The sequence below is a fragment of the Anabrus simplex genome, chromosome 2 (assembly GCF_040414725.1).
Source record: "Anabrus simplex isolate iqAnaSimp1 chromosome 2, ASM4041472v1, whole genome shotgun sequence".
NCBI classification, from domain to species: domain Eukaryota; kingdom Metazoa; phylum Arthropoda; class Insecta; order Orthoptera; family Tettigoniidae; genus Anabrus; species Anabrus simplex.
The window spans coordinates 82,340,336-82,362,204 of record NC_090266.1 but is presented as its reverse complement, the minus strand read 5'-3'; the positions used below and the strand labels follow the sequence as shown (position 1 = coordinate 82,362,204).

General features: G+C 40.7%; 1 protein-coding gene across 2 annotated transcripts in view; it reads right to left on the bottom strand.

Annotated features, from left to right (window-relative positions):
• LOC136864911 (endoplasmic reticulum metallopeptidase 1) overlaps window positions 1-21,869 on the bottom strand; it is a 500,707-nt gene that overhangs the window by 409,171 nt on the left and 69,667 nt on the right. For both annotated transcript variants that reach the window (XM_067142320.2, XM_067142319.2), the window contains exon 2: window positions 5,998-6,123. The gene's annotated coding sequence lies outside the window, so the exon portion shown is untranslated. The remainder of the gene's footprint in view (window positions 1-5,997; window positions 6,124-21,869) is intronic.

Here is a 21,869-nt window from a genome sequence, read left to right as displayed (position 1 = left end):
TTTGATGATTATAAGAGAGGTAAGATTTACGTTAGTTATAAACATGTTCATGAAGTAACTAAAAATCTAATATATTGATAAAAACATAAGTAGTTCTTTGTTGAATAGGACTTGTTTGATTGTACTATATAGTAAAAGAAGGTGGTTTGAAGCCGTAGTCATTAATAGATGTCTAATACATAGTGGAAGGCATAAAATATCAGTTCTATGAGAATATATATTACATTCAAATGATACTAAAAACTAGTGGATTCAAAGGTAGTACATATAAAATGTTCAATGAAATAACTATAGATCTAATAAAATGATAAACACATATGTAGTTCTTTGTTAATTAGGACGTCGTAAGATTGTACGGCTTAAAGCCACATACCACTTAGTCGAGCAGCTCTTCTTCTTTCTCTCAATTCTTCCCAACCCAAACATTGCAACATTTTTGTAACGCTACTCTTTTGTCGGAAATCACCCAGAACAAATCGAGCTGCTTTTCTTTGGATTTTTTCCAGTTCTTGAATCAGGTAATCCTGGTGAGGGTCCCATACACTGGAACCATACTCTAGTTGGGGTCTTACCAGACTTATATGCCCTCTCCTTTACATCCTTACTACAACCCCTAAACACCCTCATAACCATGTGCAGAGATCTGTACCCTTTATTTACAATCCCATTTATGTGATTACCCCAATGAAGATCTTTCCTTATATTAACACCTAGATACTTACAATGATCCCCAAAAGGAACTTTCACCCCATCAACGCAGTAATTAAAACTGAGAGGACTTTTCCTATTTGTGAAACTCACAACCTGACTTTTAACCCCGTTTATCATCATACCATTGCCTGCTGTCCATCTCACAACATTTTCGAGGTCACGCTGCAGTTGCTCACAATCTTGTAACTTATTTATCACTCTATAGAGAATAACATCATCCGCAAAAAGCCTTACCTCCGATTCCACTCCTTTACTCATATCATTTATGTAGCTAAGAATTCTCTCTCCATCAACCCAACAAAAACACAAGCTATCATACTAGGGCGGAGAAAACTGCTTGCCCATCTACACAGTCTACAAATTCCAGTCATTCAACTAAATGGCATTGCTATCCCATTCTGTAAATCAGTAAAAAGCCTTGGAGTCACTATAAATGAAACTTTAAACTGGGATGAGCATGTCACTAACGTATGCAGGAAAGTTCACTCATCACTTCATCCCCTTAAGATTCACCAGACCATATTACCTCTCAACTTAAAAATAAAACTGGTTCAAACATTGATACTTCCAATTTTTAACTATTGGGATGTTATGTTGCTGGATGCTACCAGTGAACAAAATAGGAAATTGCAGAGAGCTTTAAACTCCTGCATTAGATTTATTTTTTCATTGAATTTTGCCTCGCATGTATCCCCTTTTTATGCACAACTTTCTTGGTTAAAAGTAGAGCAGCAGAGGAATCACCATGTATCAACCCTTATCTATCGACTCTTGACTGAAAATATACCTGAATATCTCTCCAGTAATTTCCGTTTTCTATCCTCCTTTCATGACCGTGACACGCGGTCTGGGTCAACAATTGCAATACCTCCACATCATACATCTTGCCTTCAGTAATTCTTTCCTTGTGTCGGGCGCTAGAATATGGAATGCTTTACCCCCTGAAATTAGAAATTGTTCCTCATTAATTACCTTCAAAAGACAGTCTAAAGATTTCCTCTTGAATACGTAGGCTGTATCATGTAGTTATGTGTGAATGTGTGAGTGAATGTCTGGAGTAAATAGTTCCCAAAAGTTTACATAAATTACTGTTATATTTTATAATTTTCACCTAGAGTAGTTAATACCGTATTGAATTTATTTTTCTAATTTTAGACTTAGGATGTAATCTTTTAGCTTTAGACTATATTAAGTTATATTACTATTATATTATATACTCTGTGTAAAGTTTGAATATTAAGTTTGGATTCAATATTAAGCCGCATAATGTGGTTAAGTGTAAGAGAGGGCCAAGAGCCCTAACTTCGCCACAAATAAAGACATCAATAAATAAATAAATATAATGAAACTAAAGACACTCTAGTCCATAGATAGTATTTTTAATTTATTTTGAGTTTAACGTCCTAGTAACAACCGCCCCCCTCCGCACACTACCCCCCACCCAACCTATACGTCCCTTACTAACACCAGTTTTTAATGTTAACTATGTGATTGTTGTATGCTGTTTTCATCTAAGATTTATGTAAACAGCTGATGATGATCGCAAAGCGATCGAAACATGTCCTGATATTATTAATGTTTTTATAAATAGCCAAAGGCTAAATAAAAAGAAAAGTATCGATTAGGTGGAAACCTTTTTCATATATTGATTAAAGTTGGACTGTTCGAGGGGTGTTCAATATATAATTCAACACATTTTATTTCTCGGCCAATTTCAGTTTTTAAAAAACGGGAATTTTGTTTGGGACATCTTTGGATATTCCAGCTTTGTCTCGTAGAGTTTAATTAATTACCGATAGGTGGCAGCACTACAACTACCATTCAAAATAACGTCTGTATTGGAGATGCGTACCATACAGACAGAAGTTATTGAATTTCTTTTGGCGGAAAACCAGGGCATCACAGACATTCATAGGCGCTTGCAGGATGTAGACCTCGTAGTTGATAAAAGCACTGTGAGTCGTTGGGCGACGCATGTTTCATCATCACAACAAGGTCGAGCAAACCCGTCTGATCTCCCGTGTGCCGGCCAGTAGCACAGAGCAGTGATGCCTGCAAAAATGGAACATCCTGACACATTTATTCAAGGTGATCAAGGATTCACAGTCAAACAACTTGCTGCTGAATCTGACGTCTCTATTGGTAGTGCTGACACACTTATCCACCAATTGGAGTTTTGTACCCACTGAGTTCCTCGACACCTAACGGAAGTATTACATGTTATAAATCTCATTTTTGGTCCGTATTGAAAATTTATAATTCAAAAACAATAAAGGCGATCTTTAATCCACCTATTCAATACATTAATTTTGACTTATAGTGGTTACATAAACATACTATCAGTTTTAATTAGAAATTTTGTAACAAAATAAGTTTTAGTCTCTGACAAAATATTTAATGGTTTAATCATTGACAGTGTTTCCATCAACATGTTTGTATAATGTATCATTTCTCACATTTTTATATACTGAATTTTAGTAACTGGCTAAACTTTCAGCTTCGATATTAATATAAGGTGTACTCTTGAAGACTGTTTTTAGGCTGAAGATGCCCTGAATTGAGGGCGAAATATGTCCCATTTAACTTTTTTTTTTTTTTTTTTTTTTTGCTAGTTGCTTTACGTCGCACTGACACAGATAGGTCTTATGGCGACGATGGGACAGGGAAGGGCTAGGAGTGGGAAGGAAGTGGCCGTGGCCTTAATTAAGGTACAGCCCCACCCTTTTGCCTGGTGTGAAAATGGGAAACCACGGAAAATCATTTTCAGGGCTGCCAACAGTGGGGTTTGAACCTACTATCTCCCGAATACTGGATACCGGCCGCACTTAAGCGACTGCAGCTATCGTGTTCGGTGTCCCATTTAACTGATAGTATGTTTATGTAACCACTATAAGTGGAAATTAATGTATTGAATAGGTGGATTAAAGATCGCCTTTATTGTTTTTGAACCTAACGAAAGACCATAAAGACCAAAGAAGAAACATCTGTGCGGAATTTCTTGCTCATTATGAGGCTCAATGTGACAATTTCTCATCAAACATTGTCAGAGGCGATGAAACATGGGTTCACCACATCGAACTGGAAACAAAACGGCAATCCATGGAGTGACACCACAACAAATCTCCCACAAAAAATAGTTCAAAACAGTACTCTCAGCTGGTAAAGTCATGCCTACAGTCTTCTGGGACACTGAAGGGGTTAATCTGTTGGGTGTCCTCCCTCGTTGTGAAATGATCAACTCTGAAGTGTATTGTGCTACATTAAGGATATTGAAGGAACGACTTTAGCGTGTTCATACCCACAAAAATGCAAATAAACTTTTCCTTCTTCACAACAACGCAAGACCTCACACAAGTCTGCGCATCTGTAATTGGGAATAGCTTGTTGGTGGTTAACCCACAGTCATGCAAATATTTTCCTTGAAAAACGCACCTTGGAATGAGATTATGTTTTCTACATATTATGTTATGGATGCTAAAATGGTTACAAAAGCATGCTGTATCAAACTAACAACATTTTGGGTTAGAGTTTAACTTACTACAATTAACTGAAGTCTTTTAAGGTATGGAACACCTTGAAACATTCATCCATGTGGATGGCAACTTTGCATTTGCTGTACTCAAGGAAGATTCCTTCCTGATTCCACGCTCAAAACAGACTTTACATCTCCTTGATGGGGCTGATTTACTTGCTGTAGGAGCAATCTTTTCAGGAAAATGGCCCCAGTGCCTTTCCTGTTATCTCATTGGTGTGCTACCTTGAGAAAGACGTCCTCTACTGGCGAAATCAGGAAAGGTGACATCTTCGAGAATTTGCTCTGCAACGTTGACTCTGAATGACGAGAATGACCTCTTTCTCCTCGTGCTCAACATGTCATGTATGTAACTAGAATTCAGCAATGTCACATCCAGCAAGTAGAAGTACAATTTCTTCTACCCTTTTACATACCTGCGCATGAGAGGGTAAGATGTTAAGCGGTGGTCATGAGAATCCACGCTAACCTTTCCTGAATTGTAGTAAACTACTATGTTTGGCTTCAGCTCCTTTTTACCTTGGCCATTCTTCTTTTAACCTCTACGAAGTGTGGTGTAACATGTACTGTTGACATCACATGCACGCTACCCCTACACCACGGGGCTGGCTACTGCTAAAACTACTATCAGATAATTCTGAGTTATCTTCATCACCACTATCAAGAAGAAATTGCTGAATTCTTTCCTTTTCACCCTTGCAATGTTTACACAACATCTTGCTCCGCAGCATTTATTTCATGAACAAGATGACCAACTTTAGAAGTAAAATACTCATTGAAAAATTGGTCTCCAGATAACAACACTGGCATGTAAACATGCTAGCACTATCTAGGAACATAATTCTAAAGTACAACATCAAAATCGAAAGAAATCAATAGTCAGACAGACATATTTCCGACTTGAGTACACAGTAATGGTTGTACCCGTCACTGCATGCTAATGAATGAGGAACACTTAACGGTGTACCCATCATTGTAGCGGAATGGGTTAATAAATCTATCAGTGGACTGTTCTTCCTCATACAACCTACAGCCCAGATCTCGCGCCTTCTGACTTCCATCTGTTCAGCCCAATGAAGGATGCACTCCGCAGGAAGCACTACGTGGATGATTGGAAATTTATCAATGCAGCACAACGTGGGCTCCGTCATTGACCAGTCGAGTGGTACCATGCAGGCATACAGGCCCTCGCATTACAGTGGCCTAAAGCCGTAGCATTGAACGGAGATTTGTTGAGAAACAGGGTATTGTAGCAAAAGGATTGGGGAAAAACATGTTGTATTTGAATCTTCAATAAAACCAACATGCTTTTAGAAAAAAAGTGGTGTTGCATTTATTATATATCGCACATGCAGACTATCACTGATACAGAATTATGAATTAAGGCAAATGGTTAAATGTCTAACAATCATTGTTGCAGTGCATTACCAAAGTGCTTCCCTGATGGAATTTTAATATGTCTTGTTGGAAAACAGAGGATTTGAATCCACAATAATCTAATGCTGAAGTCTGATTTAAATTTCACTTCTTTAAAAGATACATAATTTAGGACCAACATGAATTAACACCATTTTTGTTCAGCCTAATATTCCACTTTACTCCTAGTTCTAACAGAGCTAACCCTAACCCCTGAACGCAATGACAGAATGAATCACAATGCAAATCAAGAAATTAGTCATTGACTTCAATATGTCAATTTTGTATGGGTTTTCTGCCACTATACAGAAGAAAATGCTAAATAACAAAATACTCACAAATTCAGGTTTACTTCCAATCGCAGTTATCTTCTGAACCTTTCCTGCTTATCCGTTATAAAATTAGTTGGGCTGTGGACTTTTCTCCTAGTGCTTCCAATGTGACCGTTTCAGTATGTCAGAGTCCTGTAAACATAAACTAGTGTTAGTACTTGTTGTAACCAAGGTTGAAATTTACAAACACAACTTTTATTGCTTCACTTTATGATATTTACACAAATAACTGAAATTTATTTTGAAGCAAAAAGGAATATTGAATCTTGAGAAAAGTCTGTCTTTATACAATATGTACAGGTTTACAGTCTTTATATACACTTCTATCTTGAAAAGATAGTCTTTGTGAATTGACACGTTGATAGTCGAGAACTATCTGGCACACTAACATAAATGTCTTTGAGAGTCCTTGTTTGTTGAAGTGCCTGAATTCCTAAAAAGCAAGTTCAATTGATTGAAGAAATTCCACCTAGCGAAACTAAGGGAGCTTGCATAACTTAGGGAATGAAAATGGCTTGTAAAAGAATTACGGAACATAGGCAGCGGAAAACAGGTAAGGGAGCGGTGACCAGAGGTGAGACCTCGTACTGCCAGAAATTCAGTCCACCTGGTCGAAGCACATTTTCAAGAGGAGTAGCCTCCGTGCTCGACGTAGGGTGTATTCTGGAGCTGGACACCGGGGCAAGTGGGCAACTGAGCAGGCAGGGAGCTCCTATTTATAGTACACTCGATGGTCAGGCACGCGCACTGAGGGCTGCGCGTCGAAGCTAGCAGAATGATACACAGGCGCGCTTGCAGCTGGCTGGTGGAGCGAGAAAGGGAGCGCCGGACATACAACACCCTCCCCTCCTAAATACGCCGGTACGGCGTGAAACGGCGGCGGCGCTGGCGGCGACTGCGATGCTGGGGCGGAGCTGCTGATTTCTCTGTTGTATTGTCCGGAGCTGGAACTGGGCGGAGTGGCGCTGTCTCGTCCTGAAAGGAACCCATTGTTATTAAATGATCTAAAGCGCGTTCAGCAATAGATTTATCAGGTTTAGCAATAGCATCAATAGCTGGACAGGGGCGGTAGCGCAGACGTATCTGATCTTGATGGCGGCAGATACGTTTCTCCGTAGTCTGTATCTCGTATAGGCGATGACCCAAAGATCTGCAGATGACTCCAGGTATCCAAAGTGGGTTGGATTTGAATGTCCTGGTGTAGACCTTGTCGTTGAGGGAGAACTTCGTTGGTGATGTCTTATGCTGGGCCGGAAGAGGCTGTAACAGAGAAAGTAAAGTTCTGTGAGGTCGTCCATGGAGCTTCTGTGCAGGAGTGATATTATCAGCGCCGGGTAGAGTTCTGTAGTTGTTTAAGAGTTGGAGCAAGGCTTGGTCTTTAGTTAAGCCTGAAGAGACAGCTTTCTTCATACTTCTTTTAAATGTTTGTACGAAGCGTTCAGCTTCACCATTAGATTGAGGGTGAAAAGGTGGTGCTAGGATATGACGAATGCCATTATGTGTACAAAAGTTCTGAAAAGCAGTAGCTGTAAATTGAGGTCCGTTGTCTGAAATGAGTACGTGCGGTAAACCTTCTGTAGTAAAGATTTTCTGGAGAGCACGAATGGTAGCTTCGGTTGTAGTAGTCGAATGCATATCCACGACATATGGAAAGTTTGACAGTGAATCGATGACTATTAACCACATGGAATTGAGGAAAGGACCTGCGAAATCGATGTGAACTCGTTCCCATGGAGTAGTAGCAGGAGGCCATGAAGCAAGATCAGAAGACGGGGCGTTCTGATTCGTTTGACATTGCTCACAATGACGTATTAGCTTTTCGATGGCGGCATCAATACCGGGCCAGTAGCAGTGTTGACGGGCGAGTTGCTTTGTTCTGGAGATACCCCAATGGCTTTGGTGTAATAATTCGAGAACTTGTTTCTGGAGGCTAAGTGGGATAACCACTCGGAAGATGGTGCCTGCTTCTAGTAATACAACTCCGGCACGAGTCGTGAGACGATGCTGCATACGATGATAAGGTGCCAGGTGGGCAGGAAGTGTGCTCTGAAGAGGCCAACCGTTGCGGATGTAAGTACGTACAGTTGCAAGTGTAGTGTCCTTATCCGTAGCTTTAGCTATGCAGGTAGCATCAATAGGAAAACTGGATACAGTATCTTCAAGTTCTATGTCCAACTGAAGACATTCAGATTCTTGAGAATCGAAGGCAGTATCAGGACCAACGGGTAAGCGGGAGAGGGCATCAGCATTACAATGCTGGGATGTGGCTCGATATACAATCTGATAGGAATAATCAGAAAGGAACATGGACCATCTTTGAAGCTTTCTGAGGGAATTCTCTGGGATCTTATTACCAGGATGGAATAAGTGTACGAGAGGCTTATGATCTGTAATGATCAGGAAATGGTTGCCATAGAGATATTCATTGAAACGGCGAATACCAAAGATGATGGCTAAAGCTTCTTTCTCTATCTGTGAGTATCGACGTTGATGGTCATTAAGTGTTTTCGAAGCGAAGGCGATGGGGCGTTCTTGTCCATGACGATCCTTCTGGGAGAGAACGGCACCGACACCGTAGTCTGAAGCGTCAGTAGCTAGCGTGATGATCTTGTCGGGCTGAAAATGAGTGAGTTGTATAGCTTGAATTAAGGCGTTGTTGATTGTTTTCCATGCCTGTTGGCATTGCGGAGTCCACTGAAACTTAACACCTTTTTTACGTAGAGCGTTTAATGGAGCTGCCACTGTAGCGAAGCGTGGAATGAACTTATTATAATAGTTCGCTTTACCTATGAAGGACTGAAGCTGCTTGAGGTTCTGAGGTGCTGGCATGTTTACTATCGCTGAGACATTCTGTGTACTAGGACGAATTCCATTCTTATCAAGTATATGTCCTAGGTAGTGAACTTGAGGCTGAAAGAAGGTACATTTAGCGAGATTCGCTCGTAAGCCATTGTCTTTCAATTTCTGGAGAAGGAGGCGTAGATTGGTTAGATGTTCCTGATGATCTTTTCCAGTAACAATAATATCATCCAGGTAGTTAGCACAACCGGGAATGGAGGCGGTGAGTTGAGCCAAATAGCGCTGAAAAATAGCCGCTGAGGATGAAACACCGAATGGGAGCCGCTGGAGCTGGAGCAGTCCGAGAGGAGTGTTGAGTGTGAGAAATTTCTTAGATTCTTCGTCTAAAAGTAGCTGGAGATATGCTTCTTTAAGATCAACTCGAGAGAAGAATTGTCCACCAGAGAGACGACGGAATAAGTCTTCTGGACGTGGAATAGGAAAGATATCTGTGTCGAGTTGTGCGTTGACTGTAGATCGAAAATCGCCACAAAGTCGAACATTACCATCAGGTTTCTTGATTACCACAAGTGGAGTAGCCCATTGACTAGAAGTAACTGGTACAACAATTCCAGTTTGTATCCATCTTTCTAATTCTTTCGTGACCTGGTCTTGAAGTGCTAGGGGTACTGGACGTGATTTGAGGAAGCGAGGCTTAGCTCCGGATTTCAGCTGTATGTGAGCTGTATAGTCTTTGGCTGTTCCGAGCTGAGAGTCGAAGACTTCAGGAAACTGCGCTAGGAGAGCGGTAACGTCAGAAGTAGGATGCAATGTAGATACGACGTGAATGTTGTCATGTATCTGGAAACCAAATAAGTTAAATAGATCCATGCCCATAATGTTTGATGCAGTGTAGTTGTTAACTACGAGAAGAGGAATGGCTTTCTGAATTCCTTTATAACTAGCCTGAAGCTTGATTTGACCTTTGATGTCAATTTTCTTCTTGTTAAATGTCACGAGCTGGATGTCAGCTGGAGAGCATGAAGGGGAACCTAAGTCGTGGTAGGTAGTCAGGTTAATAATAGAGACAGGTGATCCTGTGTCTAATTGAAAATCGACAGATCGATCAGAGAATGAGAGAGGAATGATGATTTTGTGAGAATCCTTTGTGGGAAGAATAAGATTGATCTGATCAACTTCCATGTCTTGGCGGGGCTGTATATGCTTCCGGCGTGCTGCAGTAGTCTTAGCAGGGCGGAGCGAACTTTGACAGACAGTCTTAATGTGTCCAAGTTTATTACATCGTTCACAAGTAGCTTTGAAAAAACGACAGTCACGACGTTCATGATGCTTGAAACAACCTCGGCAGGAAGGCAGGAGTTTCGAGGTGCTCTTAGAATTGGGCTTCCGTGTAGCATTACGAGAGGGAACCTGGCGAGAATGCTTGGTGGAGAGCGCCTTATCCGTACGGTTCACTGTAGCAGAAGACTTGCGGGCCTGAGGCGAGACTTGTGCAACTTCGTGTGGAGAAGCTATGGCTGCGGCAGTCTTGGTAGTAAGCTCATAAACCGTAGCAATACGCTGGACGTCTTCTAAAGAAGGGTTACTCTGCTTGACAGCGTCAAAACGTATTTTGTCTTCAGGAGTATGTAAAATTATCATGTCCCGAATGAGAGAATCAGTGTAGGATGAACCACAACCGTCCTTGGAGCAGATGAACTGGCAGGGTTTAGCTAGACCACGCAATTCAGTTATCCATTCAGTATGTGTCTGATGGGGTTGCTTTCTGCTCTGAAAAAATTTATAGCGAGCAGCCACTATGTGAGGAGCTTTGGCATAGTGTTCCGTGAGACGGGCCAAGAGCTGCGTGAAGGGTACCTCAGATAAGTGTTCTTCCGGACTTAATTTACGTAGTAATTCACACGTAGCATTGCCAACCGAACTAAGAAATAGTGCGCGGCGGCGTTGATCATCTGTGACAGAATGGCAGATGAAATGCTGTTGTAAACGGGCTAAATAAACTGACCATTCTTCCTTAGCTGGATCAAAAGCAGAGAACGGAGGAATAGCTGATGGCTGTGTAGAGACAGAAATAGCTTGAAGAGCCTGAAGTAATGCGGCCTGTTGTTGTTGCATAAACTGTTGTTGTTGCTGCTGTAAGGCTTGGAAGACCGTAGCGAGTTGTTCCGCAGTAGCCATTGCGAGATGCGTGCAAGAATGAGTAAGGTAAGCTGTGTGTCAGAACTGGTTGGAGTGTCGTTGTGGTGTAGCACGTCGCCGTAGAGTTGACAACTGGGCCTGTTGAATTGTAGTGTCGTGTTTACCTCGTTGCTATAGAGTTGGCGATTGGGGCTGATGACGTGTAGTTGTTGCTTTTTTACCTCGTTGCTATAGAGTGGGCAACTGGGGTCGAAGAATTGTAGGTTGTTGCGTTTTTACCTCGTCGCCATAGAGTTGTGTTGTAACCAAGGTTGAAATTTACAAACACAACTTTTATTGCTTCACTTTATGATATTTACACAAATAACTGAAATTTATTTTGAAGCAAAAAGGAATATTGAATCTTGAGAAAAGTCTGTCTTTATACAATATGTACAGGTTTACAGTCTTTATATACACTTCTATCTTGAAAAGATAGTCTTTGTGAATTGACACGTTGATAGTCGAGAACTATCTGGCACACTAACATAAATGTCTTTGAGAGTCCTTGTTTGTTGAAGTGCCTGAATTCCTAAAAAGCAAGTTCAATTGATTGAAGAAATTCCACCTAGCGAAACTAAGGGAGCTTGCATAACTTAGGGAATGAAAATGGCTTGTAAAAGAATTACGGAACATAGGCAGCGGAAAACAGGTAAGGGAGCGGTGACCAGAGGTGAGACCTCGTACTGCCAGAAATTCAGTCCACCTGGTCGAAGCACATTTTCAAGAGGAGTAGCCTCCGTGCTCGACGTAGGGTGCATTCTGGAGCTGGACACCGGGGCAAGTGGGCAATTGAGCAGGCAGGGAGCTCCTATTTATAGTACACTCGATGGTCAGGCACGCGCACTGAGGGCTGCGCGTCGAAGCTAGCAGAATGATACACAGGCGCGCTTGCAGCTGGCTGGTGGAGCGAGAAAGGGAGCGCCGGACATACAACAGTACTAGATATACATTTTGGCAAACAAGTATAAATTTCAATCCTCCAACCAGAATACCATATTTTCATTTGCATTTATCAAAATTCCATACAGACACCGAATTTAGCACTTCCAACAAAACACACAGATTACTTTGAGAACCAGACCCCTATATCTCTTGCCCATCACTATATTCTCACACTTGGGTTAGGGAAATTGAATAGTAATATGTGAAATAATATTTATCAAACAATCTACTTTCACATTAGTACTCATCCTCAAGAAACTTAACTAAACTTGAATGGTAAGGCTACAGCACTGTTCCATTATTTTCTCTTGAAACTTATGGTGTGGAATCTCACCACATATCGCAACTTGAAGACACAAAGTGTTCACTGCCACAGCTGGGGACCCTAAATAATTAGGCTACTTAACTTTTCAAGTAAAATATCACAAAGCTAAGACATTTTGAAACATACGTGGCTGGAGGTTTCCATAGATCAATCAACACTGTGTCACGTAAAAAATTTAACGTAGATACTAGTTAGATGCATGTCATTGCAAGCTGAGCACAACAAAAACTCCTAAACCAATGGTGATAATAGATGCATATATTTAAGGTCTAACCTCCTTATGCCAAGTGAAGGCAATCTGATGCAGAAAACTAAACCAATGGTGGTAGCATTGTCTAAGCAAGTGGTGATGTAGCCACATTACAATCAATACAATCAATACTGATCTGCATTTAGGGCAGTTGCCCAGGTGGCAGATTCCCTATCTGTTGCTTTCCTAGCCTTTTCCGAAATGATTTCAAAGAAATTGGAAATGTATTGAACATCTCCCTTGGTAAGTTATTCCAATCCCTAACTCCCCTTCCTATAAATTAAAATTTGCCCCAGTTTGTCCTCTTGAATTCCAACTTTATCTTCATATTGTGATCTTTCCTACTTTTATAAACGCCATTCAAACTTATTCGTCTACCAATGTCATTCCACGCCATCTCTCCGCTGACAGCTCGGAACATACCACTTAGTCGAGCAGCTCTTCTTCTTTCTCTCAATTCTTCCCAACCCAAACATTGCAACATTTTTGTAATGCTACTCTTTTGTCGGAAATCACTCAGAACAAATCGAGCTGCTTTTCTTTGGATTTTTTCCAGTTCTTGAATCAGGTAATCCTGGTGAGGGTCCCATACACTGGAACCATACTCTAGTTGGGGTCTTACCAGAGACTTACATGCACTCTCCTTTACATCCTTACTACAACCCCTAAACACCCTCATAACCATGTGCAGAGATCGGTACCCGTTATTTACAATCCCATTTATGTGATTACCCCAATGAAGATCTTTCCTTATATTAACACCTAGATATTTCCAATGATCCCCAAAAGGAACTTTCACCCCATCAACGCAGTAATTAAAACTGAGAGGACTTTTCCTATTTGTGAAACTCACAACCTGACTTTTAACCCCGTTTATCAACATAGCATTGCCTGCTGTCCAGCTCACAACATTTTCGAGGTCACGTTGCAGTTGCTCACAATCTTGTAACTTATTTATCACTCTATAGAGAATAACATCATCCGCAAAAAGCCTTACCTCCGATTCCACTCCTTTACTCATATCATTTATATATATAAGAAAACATAAAGGTCCGATAACACTGCCCTGAGGAACTCCCCTCTCAACTATTACAAGGTCAGACAAAGCTTCACCTACTCTAACTCTCTGAGATCTATTTTCTAGAAATATAGCAACCCATTCAGTCACTCTTTTGTCTAGTCCAATTGCACTCATTTTTGCCAGTAGTCTCCCATTGTTCTCCATACCCAGTCAGTGCACTCTAGCATAGTAGTTAATGGGGCAGTGCTGTAGATCTAACAACTCGGGTTACACAATAACCAAGAAATTTTGCATGTGATTTGAAAAGTTTATTTAATGGCTGCTTTGCTGGAAGTGTTGGTCCTTGTTGAATTTCGCCATCATCTTGTCTGAAAAGTGGTACGTCTGTTAGTGTCTTCGAGAAATGTGACTTGCCTATTGACTATCGGCTGGAACATCCGACTGACTTCAGTGCTCTGCACTTGTATGGAAGTTTGCTGTGAAGCACTAAGCTGCAATACTTACCTTTATACTGTATGTATTTACTGTGGTCTCAGACTATGAACTGGACTGATACGTTATTGGCAAGGCACGAGGGTATCTAACCTCAACTCTGAATATGTTATAGCACACTCACTACTAACATTGGGAGGTAAAAGCTATCAGTGCCTTAAGCATCCTTTCAATGACACGGCTCCATTCCTGAATGCTGTAGCACGTTTTGAAGTAGTGGTTAGTGATCCAGCATTCCTCACTAGCCAGACTGTATATATATATTCAAGTTAAGAAGAAGATATATTATTGTGCAAATATGTACAATGGAATTTAGCATGTCAAAGGACGGTCGTTGTGCCAACTAGTTGAATTTTTTTTTTGTAGTGTCTTTACGTCACACTGACACAGATAGGTCTTATGGTGACGATGGGATAGGAAAGACCTAGGAGTGGGAAGGAAGCGGCCATGGCCTTAATTAAGGTACAGCCCCAGCATTTGCCTGGTGTGAAAATGGGAAGCACGGAAAACCATCTTCACGGCTGCCGACAGCGGGGTTTGAACCCACTATCTCCCGAATACGACTTACATTTAATTCAGTCACTAATCCACATGTGAATTACTGAATTGAGGGTACTCGGTAGGGAGTTGAATTTAGCAAAAAATAGTTAGCTAAGGATAACAAGATGGAGAAACACAATTGGCAATCATATCAATTTCACCCGTCTATTGGGGAGCGCAACATGAGTCGCTTGAGGAAATAACCAACTAGGTGGGGAGAGTGACTTCTGACATACGCTGCTGTTCTCTTTCTTCCTCGACTCTGAACTTATCCAGAGTAATAAAATTAATTCCTAGTTATTTGTATGCCCCTGTTATCAAATGGTATTAGTAAGTATTTCCACTTGATAGAAACCGAGTAGACAGAGCTGTAAGTCATTCCAAAAATTACCTTCCGTACAAAAGCATGCTATGCGTTTCTGTCACGTGGGAAGTAATCAACCGCATTCTTACTATGCGCTTACTCAAATGCTGTTTTGTAAGACTGGGAACTGTACAGTATATCAACATGAAAAGGAGTAATTATGGTGAAGAGTGTATTTGAATTTATACATGCATTGCAATTCTGTTATGTTTCATGAGAGTACCTTCCAGTCATAATAATGTCTTCTAAATTACATCAGGTTGAAAAATTATGTGACGACAGATTGCTTTCCCTTTTACATGAAATGTTGGAGTTTAGCAACGAGGATGGCGACTTCAGTGACTTCCACACAGACAGTGCAGATAATTCGTTCCTAAGAGAAGGAGGCACAAGTGGTACAGGACAACATTCTGGTGCTATCACAGCGAATGGCCGAAAATGACACTTCAAGTGACGACGTTGACGATGGAGAGAGAAAGACAGACTCAAGGGGCATTATTTTTCTTGTAAGAAGTTACTAGCCATGTCCATATTTTATGAGATCATGATGGAAAAGAGGTTTTTCCTTCTATTGAAATTTCTCCGTTTTTCTGACAATGAAGCATACGATGAGCAGATGCCTCCAAAACTATACAAAGTAAAGCCTGGTCTTCAATCACTTTGTGAAAATATTTCAGAAGGCTTACATCCGGGATGACCAGCTATCCATAGAAGAAAGCTTTCTTCTACAGAACGGTCGCCTTGGTTGGAAGGTCTATATTTCAAAGCAAAGATCCTGGTTCAGAATGGAATTTTACAAAGTTTGCAAAGAAAAAATGGGCTACATGTGGAATATGTTGTGGTATACTGGAAAATCAACAGAACTCAACAATGAAGTCCATGGTATTGACATATCACAGTGTAATACCAATATAATGGTCCCTTATTGGACATTATAAATTTTCCAGTTAACTCATTCCTGGTTGCCAGTGTTTCGCCCCAGTGTGCTAAGTTGGGCTCATCAATTGGTAAATAACAAACCTATTAAGACGCATGGCTAGTGCATACCGTGGGGTGAAACGCTGGTAACCAGGAATGAGTTAGCTGGAAAATTTGTAATGTCCAATAAAGGACCATTATATTGGTATTATAAATTTACTCATTCGGGACAAATATTTCAGGTTCCCTATGGGAATCAACATTTATATGATCGTATTATAGTGTTCCCAGCTGACGAGAATTGTGTGTACCCTGGCAGATAATCTTCTGAAACAAGGATACCTGATATATCTATTATAGTAGCCCTGAATTGTACGACCTGCTAAATGACCTCGACACTGATTTAGTGGGTACAGTAAGAACGAACCGGAAAAAACTCCCTAAGGAACTTACGAGTAAACAGCTGAAAAAAGGTGAGATATCAGCTGATTATCGAAAGAAAATCAATGTTCTAAAATTGAAGGACAAGAGAGACATTTGTATGCTCAGTAGTATCCATGACACAGAAACCTGTAGTTTGCACAGACTAAAATGATTATATGGGGGAGGATCATAAACTAATAGCTTCATGTTCCGTATTGATAAGTCCAATCTTTGCAGTCGTGATCATTTATGGAGGGAGTTCTCCTTTCCGATCAGTAATTCATTACATAATCCACAGCAAGGAAATGGATGAAAACATATTACCAGAAAATTTTCCGGCATATCTTGACCTCGTGGTATTCAATTCATTCATCATTTTCCGACAACATGGAGAAATAACCAATCACCTGCAGTTCAGAATTCACCTCAACGATAAAAATCCTTGAGACATACAGAGGATCAACCCCCTCTGAAGCTAAGCTATATTTGTCCTTTCACTTAAAATAAACCCCTTCCCGCTACACCCACAGAAAGATTCCGCGGTAGGCATTTTCCTGATGCAAGTCCACCACCAGGAAAAAGGCAGCACAGTTTGAAGAGGTGCGTCATGTGTCTGGCAAAAAGGGAGAGAGGTGAAACAATCTACAGGTGCAGCGACTGCAATGTTGCTCTCTGTGCAGCTCCTTGTTTTCGTGCTTACCACATGCAAGAAGTGTAAAAAAAAAAATGCATGAGGTGCAAACTGTGTGTGAAATCAGTGTAAATTTTCCATCATTGTGTAAATTTATTGTGATAAAAAAGTAATCATTGTGACAAGACAACTAGAATCGAGCTACAATTGTAAGTACTTACTCTCAAATTATTACCGAGACTGCAAACACTCCATGAAATGTATTTCTCTCAACTGCAGAGTTTATTTCAAAAATTTGTAGATTAGTTTATGATAAAGAGGGGTTTTAAGATGGCGTCAGCGTAGGATGTAAGTGAAGATAGCTCCCGGTTCTCTTGCAAAATAATCGGGAATAAGTGTGGTGTAAACAAGAAGCGAGTAAAGAATGGTATCCAGTGTGAAAAGTGTTTAATTTGGTACCATTTTGAGTGTACATGTAGTAGTGGTTTTGCTCAAAATGAAGATACTTGGACCTGTGTTAGCTGTGGCGAGAGCAATTTCAATAGCGGTAACAAACCTAGGCCTACAATGGTCAACGAATCGGTGGCGTCTCATTCCTTGGAGGATGGAGGTAATGATAATGTACTTTTAATTCTCTCTTTATTGCAACAGGATTTACAAGCATTAAAAGCAGAGAATGAGATTTTAAAGGAGAAGGTACGTTTACTGGAATCGAAAGTACCAGTACCAGTAAACACTCAGAGCACAGGTGGCTCTGTGAATTCTAGCGCGTGGTGTCAAGTTGCTTCAGACTCTAGGAGGAAAAGTACTTCAGGGAAGTCAGCGATTCGCATGGACTTATCCGTACGGGAAGCAGTCAAACGTATAGCGCAAAATCCATTGCAAGAAGCAGCAAAGTTAGGCCTAAAATCCCACACAGTGCACTGGAGAAAGAGTCGAACATTCTTATATTTGGTGATAGCCAGGCGAGGGGAATTGCGAAGAAAATGAACAATGAAGATATTGCAACATCGGCCGTCATCTATCCTGGGGCCCCAATCAAGGAGATATTGGAAAACACAGAACAAGCAGCAAGAAATCTCGGAAGTCGTGATGCAGTAGTGATCATCGGCGGGACGAACGATGTAGCTCACAACGACGTTAAGAATGTCATTTCTCAACTTAAATGTACACTACGTAAGCTGACTCACACTAACATCTTTGTAGTGAATGTGCCCCATAGGCATGATTTGATTAAAGACTCGTGTGTGAACACTGACGTGGACAAGGTTAATGCAGATATGGTTAAAATTTGTAAGCATTTTCGTAATACACAGGTAAGTGATAGCAGCAGTTTCGAGAGACACTGTTCCACAAAGCATGGCCTTCATCTAAACAATTCAGGTAAACAGAAGATAGCAAATATTGTTTAACATTTTATTAATCTTAAGATATGTACCGTAACAAAGGCAACTCCCTTGAGTTATAATACTGACCAGGAAAACTAGTAGAAAGGGCCAGCTGTACTTCAACCTGGCTCAGTCCATTAGAAAATAACACTCAGGAAAGTAAGAAATTTCAAGTTACCCAACTGCAACAGTCAAGTTTTAGGGAGGAAGGGGATCTGAGATTGCTCTTAGTAAACTGTCAGTGTAGTAAATGAACAATTAAAAGTTGGTACATTTATGGAATCTTATGAGACTGATGTGGTGATAGGAATGGAATTGTGGTTGAGAGAAGGGGTAGGTAATAGAGAAGTATTTCCAGAAGGGTATACAGTCTATCGTACAGTCCTTTGTAGAGACCGAGGAGATAAAAAGAGAGGGGTGTGTGTGTGTGTGTGTGTGTTTATTCTGGTGAAGGAAACTTATTGTTCACATGAATGGTTTACCGATGAAAGGGATGAAATATTAGGGATAAAATTAGTTTGTGATAATATGAAGGAGGTGGGAATTATAGGACATACAGGCCCGGAAGAGAGGAAGGAGACATGGAAATATTTGAGAAAATAATAGATTATACTCATTAAAACAATAATAATGATATGGTAATACAGTAGAAGTCCGCTATAGCGAGTACGGCATATAACGATAACCCCGTTATAACGATAACTTTTGTCCGTCCCTTCAAAATTCCTATATTAAACTGTGTATTATCCTTCGGTGACAGCGAGAACCCTATCGCTGGCGCATCCGTTATTACGAGCGATTATGCGCGCTCGATTTTTCCAGTTGCCAATATTTATGCACCCAGTCATTATCCTACGTGCGATCGGTCATCTTCGGTCCCGTATCGTTTTCTCGCTATGCCCACCAGCGAGCTCTCTCGTCGACATTCGAAGGCAATGTCGGAGTCGATTAGTAATACACGTCGAATGCTCTTCCGCGAGGAAAATGAAAGAGGAGAACATGTTTTCGTAATAAATGCGTAAATAACGTGTCCGATAGCCGTTTTTAACTCATTAAAGATAAACGCTGAATAAACGATCGCTTAATTTTAATGCTAAATTCCGCAATTAAGTAAGAATGAGATAGGCCTACACCTCAAGTTATGGCACAGTGCGTCATTGATTACGAGGTTCGTTTATATTTTCTCGCGTCCGTTAAATTACGGAAAGGCTATTATCATGTAAATATATAGCGACAAGGTTATAACTCCTCTAGTTCCGCTTGAAGTATGTTTTCATCATACATATAGTACAGATAAGTTAGGATATGTGACACTATTTGAATAACAAAACTGAAACGTTTGCCACAAAATGCGATAGATCATCTTCGGTACAGTATAGCTTTCGCGCTATGTACATTTGCGAGCTCTCTCGTCAACATTCGAAGGAGATATTGGAGTCGATTAGTAATACCCGTCGACTGCTGTTCTCAAAAGAAAATTCAAAATGAAAGAGGATAAAACGTTTTCGTAATAAACGCGTAAGTAACGTGGCCGATAGCAGTTGTTAACTCGTTAAAAATATAGGCTGTAGTAAACGATCTCTTAATTTTAATGGTATACCCGTATACTGAAATTAAGTAAGAAAGTGATACACCTCAAGATATGACAGGGTACTACCACTTGATTTCAGAGGATAGTTTATATTTTCTCGCTTCTAGTTAAATTTCGGAAAGCTATTCCCATGTCTATTTTTAGCGAGGAGGTTATCATTTCTCTACATGCGTTTCAAATAAGTATCCATGATACATATACGGTTAGGTTAGATGATGCCGTTCGAAAAAGAAAAGTGACATGTTTGCCACAGAAGCCTCTGGAGTGATGGGTACCATATTTCTTCGAATAAAAGACGACGTTTTTTTCTCAGAATATCGTGTGAAAAATCAATGGTCGTTTTCCATTCGCGACCTGGTAGTAATGAACACCACTGGCAACTACCGCAGTAACCAAACCATGCTGTTTCTTTTCACCCCCTCGCGCGCGCACGCGCACACACACACAACGCTCGTTGACAATAAACAACCGCCTCCTTATCATAGGCCTACATCGCTAGCCACGGCGACCGGTCGTACAGTGCCTATATGTAACGTCACTGGATCTCGGGAAATAGTGAAGAGAGAATGACATTCTATTATCCTCTACAGAAACATTTCTCAAATCTGCAGTATGGCATCAAAACATGCGAGCCATCGAATTCTTAGAATGACCACGGCTATCGGTAACAGAGTTATAACACGTCTGCTGTACCTGACGCTTGGTAAAATTAAGTTTTATAGACAGCCGGAGTATTTTCGTAATGGATCGTCGTATTGTAAAGATACGTGGAACAGGTATTGCCGGAAAATTTTCAACGGGTTCTCGTCGATGTTATGATGCCAATTTTAAGTTAATGGCTATTAAACACTCGGAAATGTATAATAATTGTGCAGCCGCAAGAAAATACGGCATAGGCCTAATTAAAGCCCACATTCGGCGTTACCGTGAAGACAAAGATAGCTTAAAAATGCGTACTGCACAAAAAGTGCATTCAGTGGCCCGCAATAAGGACGCTTTAAAGAAGTTGGATACAACATGATAAGATGGCGTCAGCGAAGGATGTAAGTGAAGACAGCTCCCGGTTCTCTTGCGAAATAATCGGGAATAAGTGTGGTGTAAACAAGAAGCGAGTGAAGAATGGTATCCAGTGTGAAAAGTGTTTAATTTGGTACCATTTTGAGTGTATATGTAGTGCTGATTTTGCTAAAAATGAAGATACTTGGACCTGTGTTAGCTGTGGCGAGAGCAATTTGAATAGCGGTAACAAACCTAGGCCTACAACGGACAACGAATCGCTGGCGTCTCATTCCTTAGAGGATGGAGGTAATGATAATGCACTTTTAATTCTCTCTTTATTGCAAAAGGATTTACAAGCATTAAAAGCGGAGAATGAGATTTTAAAGGAGACGGTACGTTTACTGGAATCGAAAGTACCGGTACCAGTAAACACTCACAACACAGGTGGCTCTGTGAATTCTAGCGCGTGGTGTCAAGTTGTTTCAGATTCTAGCAGGAAAAGTGTACACTTAAATAAGGACAATTTTGTAATTGACACCAAAAATAGGTTTTCAGCCCTGAGGGACGTAAGCGATACGCAAGGTATCCGTACGGGAAGCAGTCAGACGTATAGTGCAAAATCCGTTACGAGAAGCGGCAAAGTTAGGCCTAAAATCCCACGCAGTGCACCGGCGAAAGTGTCGAACATTCTTATATTTGGTGATAGCCAAGCGAGGGGAATTGCGGAGAAAATAAACAATAAAGATATTGCAGCGTCGGCTGTCGTCTATCCTGGGGCCCCAATGAAGAAGGTATTGGAAAACACTGAGCAGATGGCAAGAAATCCCGGAAGTCGTGATGCAGTAGTGATCATCGGCGGGACGAACGACGTAGCTCACAACGACACTAAGAATGTCATTTCTCAACTTAAATGTACACCAGGTAAGCTGACTCACACTAATATCTTTGTAGTGAACGTGCCCCATAGGCATGATTTGATTAGAGACTCATGAGTGAACATTGAATTGGACAAAG